The following is a 14,089-nucleotide window of genomic DNA, read 5'->3' as shown; positions in this document are numbered from 1 at the left end:
AAGCAGCCTTCTTTTTGAGACAATAAAACCTTTCGGCAGGCATTTTCAGAGAGAAATAAGAGAGTTGTTGCTAAGCTACGAATGCCTCTCCTGTGATCTTTCAAGGAAATATGCTCTATAAAACTCAAATTGGCACTCTATTGCAGTTGCGAATGTAAATTTTACGAGCGTTATTCATGCTAACGTAAATAAACCGCTTGTTGCTCCTGGGACGCTCATATTTATTGCTTCAATCAATAGTCCCTCAATGAAGCGCCCAGCATAAATGCACAAAATATGGAAATTGAGACTTCAAAACGATCTTGCCTTAACAACAGAACTACAGTTTTATACGTCTTAGCGCGAAAACTCGTAAATCACACGAATGTCTATTCCTTTCGACCCAGCAATGCATTCTTCTATGTTGATGCGTCCCGCTGGAATCTGGGTCTGTGGCTGGGATCGTGCGGAAACCAATATCGAGCGAACGTGCTTTCGCGCGAAGGGCTCTTTCAGCCTGGCCAAAAAGCCGGCTTTTTCATGGCACTAAAGCCGAACGCGCACGACAATCAGTTATCCGTGCTCTGCTGAGTGCACAAGAGCATTCACTTGTATAGTGCGTCATCCATGCAAAATTCAGTAGTTGACGCGGCGAGGACACCCTCTGCCTTGCCTTAACCTAGCGCCACTGCCCGCTTTTTGCCATTCAAAGAGGAAAATTCAATATTAGCATTCGATCCGGCCGGCCACGGCCTGCAATTTAATTAGTATGCGCACAAACTGGAATTGATTCCAGCCAATGGAAATGGAGAAAATTAGCATTCAGGACGTTTGTTGCGAAAGCTCAATTTAGTCAGGCTGACGTTGGAATACTTTCCGGAGGCCTCGTCGCGCCCGGCGAGAAGGGTGCTGAGACGTAATTAAATTAGCGTTGGCTCCACTATACACACAGCAGTAACGTTCCACTGGCAACGTGTAAAATAAAACATGGCCCTCGCTGTGTTTTATGACGCGAATAACATTACTCAGAGTGCATGCATCACTTTTATTAGCACTTCTGTCAGAGTTAAAACTTATTAAACGGAACATATATTCCCATAATTACATTGTATTTGCGGTTAATTCATGGAATTATACTCTTTTGTTCCAGGTAAGAGATCATACCTATGCAGTGTGGATGTCGGAACAAGGTAAGCGAAAACTCGGAGAACTGACAATAAGCACTTACTATTCCTTTGCAATCTGATTTCGAAACTCGTTCTGCGCCGGTTTCCTTAGAGAAATAAAATGAGTCATTTGGGAAATCGACACGACTGTGATAGCGAATTACAGACAGGTTGTGGCGGAAAACGACTTTTTCAATATTGAAGTTGGATGAGCAGCGAGTCATTGCTGTATTGAATTGGTAATCGATTTGAGCAATTGCTTTGCAAAACCAATTCATTCGGAAGAGATAGTAATGAAAAAACGGCAGCGGGAAAAGTATACGCTCTGGAATTGATGCATCACTTGATTAATGATTGATTTATACACCAGTGATGAGAAAAAAATATTCTGATGCGGGGAACTGGTTGATTCAAGAGTTAAAAAAATACTTAAATCGTTAATGGAACGAGATACGTCGCTGTTTTATGCATATTGTTTTCTTTTGGTAATCATATCTCATTGTATTTCTGTATTTTAGTTTTTCGAAAGAGCCGTTTTATTAATAATTTTTATCGTTAATAGTTATTTCAAGCCCTGTATATGATCCACAACGTTTTATAGCATTTATATAGCCGTAGCGACAAGCCTTAAGTAATAATAACACACGCAATAGCTGAACGTAAACAGTTTTCTTTTCGTCGAAATAATCCGCTTACTAAATGTCAACAGCAGACAGAAGATATACAGCAGCCTGAAATAAAAGCAATTTATGTGTTGCGCTACGTTAGAGCAGTTTTATCTTGGAAGTGAAGGAAATGAGATATGGTAATGCAGATTCGGAGACGTCGGGGGCAAAATGATGTAAAAACTGCATAATTCTGTGTCTTCAGCAAGTTGCACAGCTATTAAACATTTCCGGCTCGCTTGTCACGCTCCCGAACTTTTTATTCCGTTTTTACGATTCAATTAAGCCCTACTGAAAATTTCAACCCTTTTTGCCTGCTAAAAGTTTCATCTGCATTGCGAACAGCGCGAATTGCGTCACGAGCGAACTGCACGCGTTTAATGCACAATGCGGCGCCGAAGTATCGACGCAAAACGGTCGTTCCGCATCGCTACCGCTACCGGCGAATAGGTAATTGCGGCGGCCGTGTCTGATTTCACGAACGCCCTCACACGAGGAACGCAGCCCCGTCCGGTCCACTCGCGCACTCGCCTACACCGCCTCCCACCCACCCTAGACCACGTGCTCACGGTGCTCGGTGGGTGGTGATTCAGGGCTCCGGCGCCAGAGAGCGATCGTTTCCTCGCAACGCCTAGTTCAACGCTCTTCCGAGGGGCAGCTCCTGCGCTCCCTCGCCGTTACTCCATCACGCGGCTGCCGAGAGAGCGAGCTCACAAAGAGAATCGGCACAAACAACGTCTGAAATATTCATCAAAAGACTCCCTCTTCAATCGTCTTGTTGAGAGTCTGACGAATTTCCACGAAAGTAGGGTGCATGCATTATAGAGAATTATCAGAATTATACATATGTATGTAATATATAAGAAACAAATAAATCATGCATGATACTAATCAAGTGCCAAGGTAGCGAAAAATTCAAGGAAAATTAAACTTTTCAAGCCCCTCAGAATTGTTATTGTTTTATGCTAATTTTTAATATCATTGAAAGAAACTATTTGGCAAAACGCGTATCTCATTTCCTCTGTGAATTGCCAAACCTATTGTGTGAAAAAAATTAATTTAGTGACTTGAAGTTTTTAAAAATAATTAGTAACGTTACAATCGATAAGCACAATATCAATGCCAAAATGGATGTCTGTAACGTTCTGTAAGCTAAACACATTCTAAATTGAAGTTGCTTCAATCAGCTGTCAAATAATTACAAACCGCAAAGTCCAGTGACCACTCAGAATTTAGCAGCCAACCTGTCAAATTCGCACGTACATGCAAAAACCACGAGAGCGTGGTTGCGATAGGCATAAACAACAGTTTGCTCCTGTGGGCGACAACATAATTGTGCAACCGGTGGGCCACTCATGCTGCGCGGGTTGCATAAGCCCAATAATTGCAGGCGCTCTGTCACGTGTTTTTTGCATTGCTAGCTGTGTTTGGCATTCTCACGTAAAATTATTTGCTTCGTGAATAAAATGATGATTGAGCAAAGCTAGATTGAATTTCCTCGTCCTGCAGGGCCGAGGCTTTCGTTTCATTTCCTGCTCTGCTGCCTTGCGCGAGGAGAAATACAATCTATTTGAAGCAGTAGAAAATGCGAGAATGATGAATAAACATTTTCCTCTCGACGGAGGCAAAAGTAAATATTTAACAGAGGGGAAGCGATTAAAGAGCGGCAAAATAACAGTAAAATAAGACTCTGGTCGTGAAACTGCATGCAAAACCGAGGAGCGGCTGGGTTGGGCGGGTCGCGCGTGATTACTTGAGATAAGAGAGAGATTGCCGCCGCCGGCTTCTGCTTTTTCTGTCACGCTCCACTTTGCTCAGCTGCCATTGTTGTTATTTGTGCGGCGTCATACTTTGCTAACCTGTTTATCCCGCAGCCACGCTAGCTCCCTCGCCTGAGTGATTGTATTGTACGCCACCTCCGCCTCAACCACACGCTGCTGGTGGACCTTTCTGCGATAAAGCGGAGGCATATGAATACGACATGTTGCGGCCACTGGCCTGCGACCCAGCAATAAACGCGCAACATGCCTTATGGACCCAATAGCAATGACCACATGACGCTATTGATTTTGTGCGGCAACTTGTTGAGACCAAATGATATGGGGGGGTCTTTTATGAACAAAATCCAACAGATTACAAAACTGATACACTTCGATCACGGGAAAAAGTATTTACGATGCTCACGCTCACTCGAGAATACATTCTCTGGCTACAAAAAAATGAGTAATTAAATTTAGAAAAGCTACATAAATTTTCAAAACATATCCAGCAAGTGCAGAAATGAACTGACAGCCCACTGAGTCATGGCAATAATTTTGATATTTTAGTGAGGACTCACATCTATTTAAAACTAATAAAAGAGCATGTATTCAGCTTTCATGAGATGTAATTAAAATTTATGTATTTTTTTCCCAATTAATTGCGAGTTAAAGGTAAATTGACAGATGCGCAGTTAAAATCACAAAATTCGCAACAGAATTTTGTGTTTTTGCACACAAACGATTTCGAGGGAAACGAATGTTATATTCGGAAAGCCCTTTTACCTTTTTAAATCGGATTACAACTGTAGTGGTTGCGGAGCCGAGCTCCCACTCCTTTTTCATTTTTAGTCTAGGGTATTGTTATTCATGAGATTGTTAGAAATTCGTTAATGCAACAGAGAGAGATTTTGAATTTAAAATTAGTTTTCGCCGGACACTGAAGCCAACAAGTCGCATCTAAATTGTTCCGAGCGTTTAATTGTGAAGGACCCGGCTCAATCGGGTAAATTCTTTTCTAATTTAAATTGTTCTTCAAGTCGATTCTCTTAAATTGTTAATCCTAAAGTCAAATATCATTTCTGTTTGAAGGTCCTTGTAAACTGCTAGACTAAGTCGCCAAGTGACTGACGTTTATAAACAGAAGAATTTGTTGAAAATCCCGCAAGGTTTAATTTCCACCTCCTACCCCCCAAACAACCATTCCGAGTTAAAATCTGTCAAAAATTCAGCCGGATCGAGTAAATAAACAAAGACACAGCGACTGCGGCAGCTGCCACTGCATGAAACACTCGTCGCGAGCTAGAAAGAGCTAGAGCGGCGTATTGATGACGAGAGATGACAGTCCAAATTAAATGCAATTAAGTAATCGATTTTGAAGAAATTTTAATAAATTAGTCAACATTCAAATATACTAAAAAAATTATTGGATATGTTAGCGTGCTCGATTGAATTACCACGCATTTAAAAATTTTCTATCTACTATAACTTTGACCAATTTTCATGAAATTTTCATGGTGCATATATCTCTGACATCCTTATCTCTATCACAATTTCAACTAGGTTTTAAGTTGGCATTGAGAATGCTGGATATGTTCCGAAACTTAATTGTTTCCCAAATCTTATAAGTTTGCTTACTGCTCTGTGTTGTCTATCAATTCGAATCCAGTAAATTCCACTATCTAAAACTTACTTTGTTAAAAATTATAGGGAAGAGAGAGTTTTTTAAATTAATTATTTTAATCCTCATTAAATCAATGCGAAAACGGAATACAAATCAGTCAATGTATATCTATCACCTTCCTTAGAGTTTTCCAATCTGAAAAAATTCACGAAATGGATCTTGAAGTGTGAAACGAATCAAACAAACAAAGTGGAAATTCCGGAAATACCACCTTTGGAAGCCAACAGATGGGGGCTGAAACGGCAGACACCTACTCAAATTCTAAATTCCCTCAGCTGGATCAGGTAGGCGAGGAATTTCATTTCATTCGTTTCGCCCATAAATAGCGCACGTGACAGCTAAGAAATAAAGAAAGCTCGGTGGAGTGACGGGAAAGACTCTTCAATCTCGTGGCACAGCAAGTCACTCGGATTGCTCCCCCGCGGGCATGAATTGAAGGACTGTTTCTTTAATCAATTCTGCCAATCACAATAAGAAACTTTCCGCTGCAAGCAAAACTGATTAACCAAAAGTTTTGGAAGCAAAATGGAATAAAAGATAAAAATGAGACTTTAGACGAAGAGCTAAAAAGATTAAATGCTCCGCAATCTCTGCCAATAAAATATAATTACAGCGGCGATCCTAATCAAGTTGGCAGGCAATCATGCTACCAGGTTTAACTTTCAATTAAAATGGAGAGCGTTGAAACCGATGATGGAGCGCGCTGATTAATTCCAATCCTGGATTAATCTAGAATATTAAAGCATTGTGCTGTTCAGATAAAGGCTGCTCGGCAGTGCTACGTAGCTAAGAAGGGATTTCTTTCAAAGAATGGGTACGTGTCCAATCAGAACGATTATGGATCAGATTTCACGCGCTGCGTGACCATCGCCAACTTTGTCTTTCCGATTATTTTTTCTGAGGCAATATCACCTCTGGGGTGCTGTTTGCCCAGCTCGCGCAGTACTAAATCTGAATTTCAGCACTTTCCACGAAGAAATATTATTCCTCTGTACCGTGAGATCCCATCTCATTATTTTGTTTGCTCTTTGACAAAGTTACGTTTTCGACTTTCCTTGATTTAGAAGACGTCGAGCAGAGAGAGAGAGTCAAATATCAGTGGCATGAGACGCGAGATTATTTTGGGCGCAGTTACGAAGTTTTGATTCATGCTCAAATTTCATTTTGCTTTGGCTTCGGTGTCTCCTTACTTTATGCTCACTATTGCTAACGACAAAATGAATTTTTAATACACGAGTTGTGTGATTCATTTGCAATGAAAACATTATCATGAGAGGATCTGTAAAGACTAATTAATTGCAAATGGTAGAATCAAAATAAGGCAAGAGATTAATGAAAACTTTCAAACGATCAGGTATATTTCAAATTTTTACTTCTCTGTGATATAAGCATTCGTACTAGTTTAATGATCTCATTATGACACTCCATAACAACTTGAGTCTCCTCGCTGAGTCTCCTCGGATGAAACCCAAAATAATTCGGCATGTGATGGCAACATTTCAGCCAAGCCAAATTTTGCGGTTGTTGTCGTTTGTGTTTTTATTGAAGGTTTTCGAACACGACACTCGCATTATGCTCAAATATCTCACTATCAGTAGCCTCTAACGCAAAATAATGTTGCGATACGATATACCCTAAAAGCATGCCTTCCATCATCATAAATCCCATTTCGTCAGCAAAATCCCATTTCGTCAGCGCAATCCAATTTCACCACTGAAATTCGTCAACGAACAAAAATGAAGTCACTTTCTGGGTGCGATGTTGACGCAAAATGGACGTTTTCCGCAGTAATTAAACGATAAGCTGCTTCAAAAGCTTTTACTTCGAATCAAGACACATGGTGCGCACTAGGAAATGGATTATGTTTGAAGTCGACAGCACGTTGTCACCACCAGGAATTACCGCGGTGTCAACCGTAAACAAGTCACTCGTCGCACAGCCTCGTCCTCGACAAAAGGCACATCCCATATGCACATGTTTGGGATCTAATTAGCCGATAAATGTTGGACCAGCACAAACAAGATGTTTCCCCTCGAATCTCCAGATAGACGCGCGTATACAGCATCGATCTTGAACGGACGGACCGTTTGTTTATCTCCTCTGTGGCCGGACTAAAATGAAACGAGGAGATTTGTCGACGAAATAAAGTGTCAACCAGCCTGAAATTAATTGGTCCAGCACCTCTGCTTGCACAGCCTCGGCGACTACACATCACAGCTGTCGCCAAGGACCATGCATGGGCTTTGCTGATTTCGCCTGCCCAACCATGTGAAATTCACCAAAAAAAAAAACCACTATGGCTGAAAAGATTTTAATGAAAAAATTGCAAAAAATACAAAGAATGGAAACAACAAAATCATAAAAAAATCGCTCAACTTTTATTTAATTTTTCTGGTTTCCTAATTTAATAGCAGTTCTATAAAATAAAAGGTGTCATTAAACTTCGTAAAGCAATGGAAGAGATATATAATATGTATCTCTGTAATGCAGCTTGAAAAAAGCTGGTGGTGCGAGTGGAGGTGAAAATAATAAAGTTGAGAGAGTGCCCTTCGTCACGTGAGCAGCTCGTTGGGATGCGATCTCTGACATAAAAAGCGCCAGCACGCGCGCAGCTATTTCTCTCTCAGCGGGTACATGGCCGCATCTTGTAATTTACAAGGCTGATTGGCTCCGACAAATAACTGGAGCGGAGCATACTGAAGCGGAAATTGAAGCAAAACAAGCGTGAGCCAGAGCGTTATTGTTCTCCCCTGCGATTGCTGTTGTAATTTCTTTGTAAATCACATGGCAGCGAATACCACATGCCTGAATGATTGGCAGAGCTCTCGGAAAATTCGTAGCTTTTGAGTTCATGTTCACACGAGTGGTTTTGCACGGTTGAATCGTCATAGGCTATTTGTTACTCAAGTGAAACTTCTTTCTTGCAAATTTCAGAGATCCGCCTGCGTTCGTCAAGTTTTTCCACAAAAATTGTTACCAATCAACATATGATATTGGCAGATTAAAATTGAAATTTTCTTGCTTGGTAGGAATCCCAACACTCTTAGGCCCACGTTACGATTGACTTGTTTTTTTAAGAAATACTTCCTTGGTTTGGCCTCTATAGAGCGATTAAACAAAGGCATATACATTTTTCATGTTTAGGCTCAACAGCTACGGAAATCACCTTGTCCTCATTTTTAGCACGTGAACATTGCTGATGGCTTACGGTAGAGCGCGTGCGGCTTGCTTCACGCATCTCTGTAATAAATTATGAAATTTTATAGTGGATAAAACGTACGCTGGTTGGTTGCCAGTTCGAAACGTACTCGCGCGCATACTCGTGCGGCTCTCCTAAATTATTAGACATCTCTTATTAGCTGCGGTTGTTGGTGCCTGGCTTTTGGTATTTTCACCTTTCAAAGAGAGACCCTTTTTGCTTCTCTGTTTTCTTTTTGGGGTTTCTTTGGTTATAAATTATCTTACCACTCCTCGTAATTGCAAGTTTGCCGTTTGTTCGTGAAAAAATTGCCTTTGATCTAGGTTGGTACACGAACTTACGTGAAAAATTTACAGGATCTTGTGCGGTCAGGGTATAGCAATGTGGCTTTCTGCTACAACAGAGTAATTATTAAATGCTTTATAGTTTGAAATTTTAAGCAGATCAGACTTGATAATCGTTAATATTATCTGACGCTTTTAATGCACAGTTGCGTACCTACAAATTCAGACTTCGGGGGAAAATTTTCCTCTACTATACGCGCAACTACTCGATTTCCTCTATTGCCCATCCACTTTTTTACTTGTTTGCCGAGAAACTGATCATGCAACGATTTATTTTGAATAACTTAATGGTCTACCCCAAAAGAGCTTGTCACATCTCATATATCTCCGTCTGCAAAATAATAAATTGAGGGTCAAAAGCTCCCGAAGAATTCCACCGTTATCCAATTTTCCGTGACTTGTACCGTGTTATTCGAGCTTGTTCTGAGTCTTTGTCGTCTCATATTCAAATTCACCACCATTCAGATGCAAGACCCTCTTGTTTCTCTCTTAATGGAAGATGCGCAGTGACGACGTGCCTTTGTGCTTGCACACGCACTCTCTCCTCTAAAAGTCACTCAAAGAAAGTGGCAGAAAAGCGATCCGGGTAACCCGCTTGGCAAAAGATCATTGTTCTGGGCACGATTCCAGAGTGCTTAGTCATTGGATAAAGCATAAAAAATATTGAATTATAATTAAAAATTAAATAGATTCAATTGACTGCGTTCGAGGAAAATTAATTCCACGAAGAGAGGTTGAAAACGTCGAACCGCTGATCGGAAAGGAAATCGAATTCCTGGGTCACGTATATAAAAAAGCAACTGGGATCTAAATAACTCGTGATAGTTTGCAGCAACTAAGCGTTGTCAATTGACCCTTATAACTCACATGCACGGCAAAAAGCAGAGATGATCCTGTCGAGTTGAGTGGATGCGCTTGCAATTGAATTGCACCCTGGTCGGCGACACGAGCTGCTGATGGCGCCGCTGGGAACTCACGCGCTGCTTATTTATTTTGCGTGCGTCACCGCTTCCATATCCATAATTAACGACGTGCAGACACACACTTGGCCTGTGCCGGCAAAATGAATGAAGATTAATTAACCCAGATGCATGTTTACATAATATGTTGTGAAGAGTGACGTCTGCATTTTAAATCAGCAGGGGACTTGATTACGCATTGCCTCTTATAAACTTGAATTGCTTGGAACTTCAGAGGCCTCGGTCACCTGTAGAGATTAAATTTTATAATTAACATTAAACTTTGCTTATATTAAAAAAAGGGCAAAACTTAAGTGCTTTTAATTTTCGGAGTTGTGTTTGTAGCAGATTGATGTCAAGAAAAATTGTAGCGCCTCTGTTGCGCTATATTATTGAAAGGCAAGCGCACGCAAAAATTACTATTTAATGAAACATTAGGTATGTGATTTTAATAAAATACGTTGAAATATTCTCTTCATAATTCTTCCCCGTTCTTTGAAAGCATGCACGTGCTGGCATTTTACACTTATTGGCTTGTTCTTCATGAATTTTTGACCAGGAGATTTGCAATCCAGGTGCCCATTTTCGGTCAAATGGCGTGGCTGAAAAATAATGTCGCCTCCACCGAGCCTCGGCCTGCGCTGGCCTAGTGAATAATTCACCTGGCAGCGAGTGCGAATTTGCGCGAAACTCTTTGAATAATTTAGCGCTCACGTGGTGGACACATACGCGCGGGCAGCGACACACTTGGGGAGTTAAATTGTTTTTACGAGCACACCATCGAGCAGAGGACAGTCCCTCTACGAAATTGTCCTCCTGCTGCGACCTTGCGCAAATATGTATGTTTGAGTAGTGCGATTTGATGGATATCACGATTTTCCAAATCATGGCAAATATTTAAATGGTTGAAAATAGTCCGTTGGTTTAACTCGTGTCGCCGCTCTTGTTTGACTTGCCCAATGCAAAAACTTGATTGATATGCATTGTGCAAACACATGGTCTTATTGCATTGTTAGCTTGAATATTATATATTGTCAATAAAGGCTTCACAAATATATACACAGGGAAAATGAATTGCTTGCATGTTTTTTTCTCAGCCTCTCAACTGATGAAAAATTATTTGCCTCCAATTCATTCACGCAATGGAAGTCAAAGTAAGCTTCAGCCATTTCCCTTGACCAGCGGTTCACTTATGCCTTCAGGAAATTGGCATCGCACATGCATTATATACGCGCCTTCATTGCTCTGATTGAACTCATTATTAAACCACGTGGCAGCGCATGTTCACGTTGACTCTTAATTAAACGTAATTCATCGCTTTGGCCATAACCATGAGTGCGCAATTAGTCATGGGACGGAATGTCCGGATCAACCTTCGTTAAAATTTAACGAGTAGATTATGCCGATAATAGTGGAAAGCGGACCATTACAAAATCCATAATAAACCCATTATCATATTGATAGGAGAGATGATAAATGGCTCCTGCAGGGTGCCGCGTGTATCGTGTCTTGCAACGTACGTGAGAAATACCATGCAGCGCTGGCCAAGGCCATCGGGACAAAGGAAACGACGTTCATTATTCCTCTGAACAAACGCTAACGTGCTGCATTAGTAATCAAACACCTCCTGAGCCAGATAATCAAAGAAATCCGAGGCAGCCAAACCAGGAGAGCCTCTTCGTTCGCCCACACGCAGCGTCTCATTAGTGCCGGCAGAAGCGTAAGAGAACAATGATAATTGAACCCGACTCCCGGCCGTCATCTCAATATCAATTTACGACTTGAAGAGGGCACGCCGGCCAAAAACACAGCGTCCGCGCAGGCAGATTGTCGAGTCGTGCTGGCTGTAATAACGACGGCAACTATAAGCCTTGTTAGCCCCGGTGCACGAGGACAGCAGCAAACACTCAGCAGTCGACCTGCCCTCGTGCCGCCCAAAAACTATGTAGTAGGTGCGTGTGCCTGGTAATGAGGCCACTTCTTGACGCCAGAGGCATTTCGAGCCGCAAATCTGGCAAAATAACAATGGCAGACTGCTCTCTGAGGGTCGTGGAATGCCTCTATCCCTCCTTCACCCACCCTGTTTATGCATACAAACCTATTTTTTGACTATGCATCGATTGTTCTTCATCATCAGGTAAGGGACAGTTTTCCGTGGTGTTTTGTTATAATTCAAACGAATAGATAATTTAAATAATTTATTGATCGTTTGGAGTCAATTTCATATGAGTCATGTTGCAACTAGACTCTTCAACTGATAAACTAATTAACCGTATTCTTTTTAACAACATAAATATGAAAAAGTTGTACACCTTTATCTTTGATAAATTCAATTTAATCAAGCAGGGTAGCAATTAGAAACTAGCAAATTAAATCATACTTATATCTTTAAACTTCGTCTAAAACGCTTTCATGAGTACAAAAAGGGGAAAAGAAATCCTAGAATTTGATGGCGAAACGCGCACATCAAAAGAAAAAAATGGAAAGAAAATATACAGTTTCTCGAAGGCTTTGAAAGTTAATTTCTTCGCAAATTGAATTGCACGTCAGAGACCTCCGCGAAAAGATATTAAATTTCCCTTTTACGCGCTAATTGCTGTCGCGTCGCAGCTTTTTTTCAGCCCGGCGAAAACCAACATCAATTCCTGTCCTGCACCAAAATGATCTCGTCACTCCAAACCCAAAAAATGAACCAACCTTACTGGTCTAGTCTAGCCCCACTTGAGAGCCGAACAGCAAACAAACACCACCAATTAGAGTTGCAATTTCTCATCTCTGATATGGTGCTCGGTGCAGCGGGGAGCGGCGCGCGGCGGAATCCGCCCCTGGCCGTCGGCAACTCAGTTTCGGCGGCGACCCAAGGGTGCACGAGCGTACTCTCGACGACGCACGTCTTGAAAAGTCCGTCGGCCAATTTTCGCGGTCGACCGCGTCAATTACGCACGGCTAACTCAATTGCGAGCAAGTTGTATGTGTGTTGAGATTGAGTTCGCTTGCGCATCCTCTGGCGAGCCCCCTCTCGGCGGCGCAGAGGGCGCCAAGCGAGAGAGCGCGGCCAGCCACCGACGAACGCCTCACTCGCACCAGACTTCGTCAACAGGATAGAGGGTAGGCACCCCCGATCGCAAATTGGCGCCCCGTATTTTTCTACTCACTTTACCGACGACCAAACAATCTTTACCATTCGCCGAGCCGAATCAAAAGACGCAACGCGTGGACCAATTTTTCGGACGCATATTGGCTAATTGAGTCCGGCGGGGCCTAACCAACTATCCTGCTGTCACGAGGTTTGTCGCCGCACCCGCTCGCACCACCGACTCCTCGTAATTCTTCTTGACTAAATCTGTCACGTGAGTTTTTCCCTCCGATCCGTCTGATTTTTGGCCTCGAAAGGTGTGTCTGAGTTTGAGAATGTGCCCTTGGTGTATGCGTGCCCTTGGCGGTTCGTGTTTCCAGCAACGCCATCTTTAATTTCATTTTTGAAACTGGGGTTTCCTCTTTTCATTTTCGTTTGCAAGTATTTCCCAGCAACAAGTCTTCGTAAATGATTAATGACAATTTTCAAAGATGCTACACCATTACACGCATGCCATTGGATTATTCGCTGTTTTTTTATGTTCACTGCTACCGGCCACGATCCGACTTTCATTCTATGCGGCTTTTTGTTTCTTTGTTTATAATCCCGCGCGCGCCCCAGGTTATATTAAAAATTGCGCAAAGGCTAAGCTCCAGCAGAATAAAACCTCGCGGTATATGGGACGACCTAGAATGTTGTATTATTGAAACTTTATTTGCTCTCTCGGGAATCTCAGGATGAAACTTTATTCTGAACAGTTCCACGTAAAGACATATCAGATAAAAAAGTAGGCTTGCCAGGCGTATTATTATTATCACTCTGATAAAGTGCCACATGTGCAATTGCACGCCAGTAGTGTTTTATTACTTGTTGATTCAACGATTAATTTTTGCCGGTGCAAAATGCAGTAATGCAGCAAATGAAAATCAAACACTGAATTTTTCGAAGAGCAAACATAATCCCACTGAGAATTTGCTAGTCCTGTTTGTTTTTGTGTTGTATGCGCACACAGCTTTGTGTGCGTTTCCACGTCACATATACACCTAGCCTGTGCACACGTACGTGTCTGGCACGCTGCGAAACGCCTACTTCGGCGGTATAAATGCCCGGATTAATTAAACCAGCACATCTCCATCATCATAGCAGCCGTCCGTGTTATTAATGGACTCGGCGAACGTATAGAAAAGAGTGGTCGTCTGCCGCGGCTGGTCTCGTCCACCCCGTATTTGCACGGGACAGCGAAATTACCTTATCACTGCC

The 14,089-nt window shown here is 42.0% G+C and overlaps 1 protein-coding gene across 13 annotated transcripts in view; it reads left to right on the top strand.

Moving 5' to 3' along the window:
* SLO2 (slowpoke 2) overlaps positions 1 to 14,089 on the top strand; it is a 98,109-nt gene that overhangs the window by 35,000 nt on the left and 49,020 nt on the right. For 10 of the 13 annotated variants that reach the window (XM_065486339.1, XM_065486336.1, XM_065486334.1 and 7 more), the window contains exon 1: positions 12,808 to 13,103. The exons of the other annotated variants lie outside the window; for them this stretch is intronic. The gene's annotated coding sequence lies outside the window, so the exon portion shown is untranslated. Of the gene's footprint in view, positions 1 to 12,807; positions 13,104 to 14,089 lie in introns of those variants that run through there. 13 annotated transcript variants of the gene reach the window in all.

The sequence above is a fragment of the Cloeon dipterum genome, chromosome 3, assembly GCF_949628265.1.
Source record: "Cloeon dipterum chromosome 3, ieCloDipt1.1, whole genome shotgun sequence".
NCBI lineage: Eukaryota > Metazoa > Arthropoda > Insecta > Ephemeroptera > Baetidae > Cloeon > Cloeon dipterum.
This window is presented reverse-complemented; position numbering and strand designations above follow the sequence as displayed.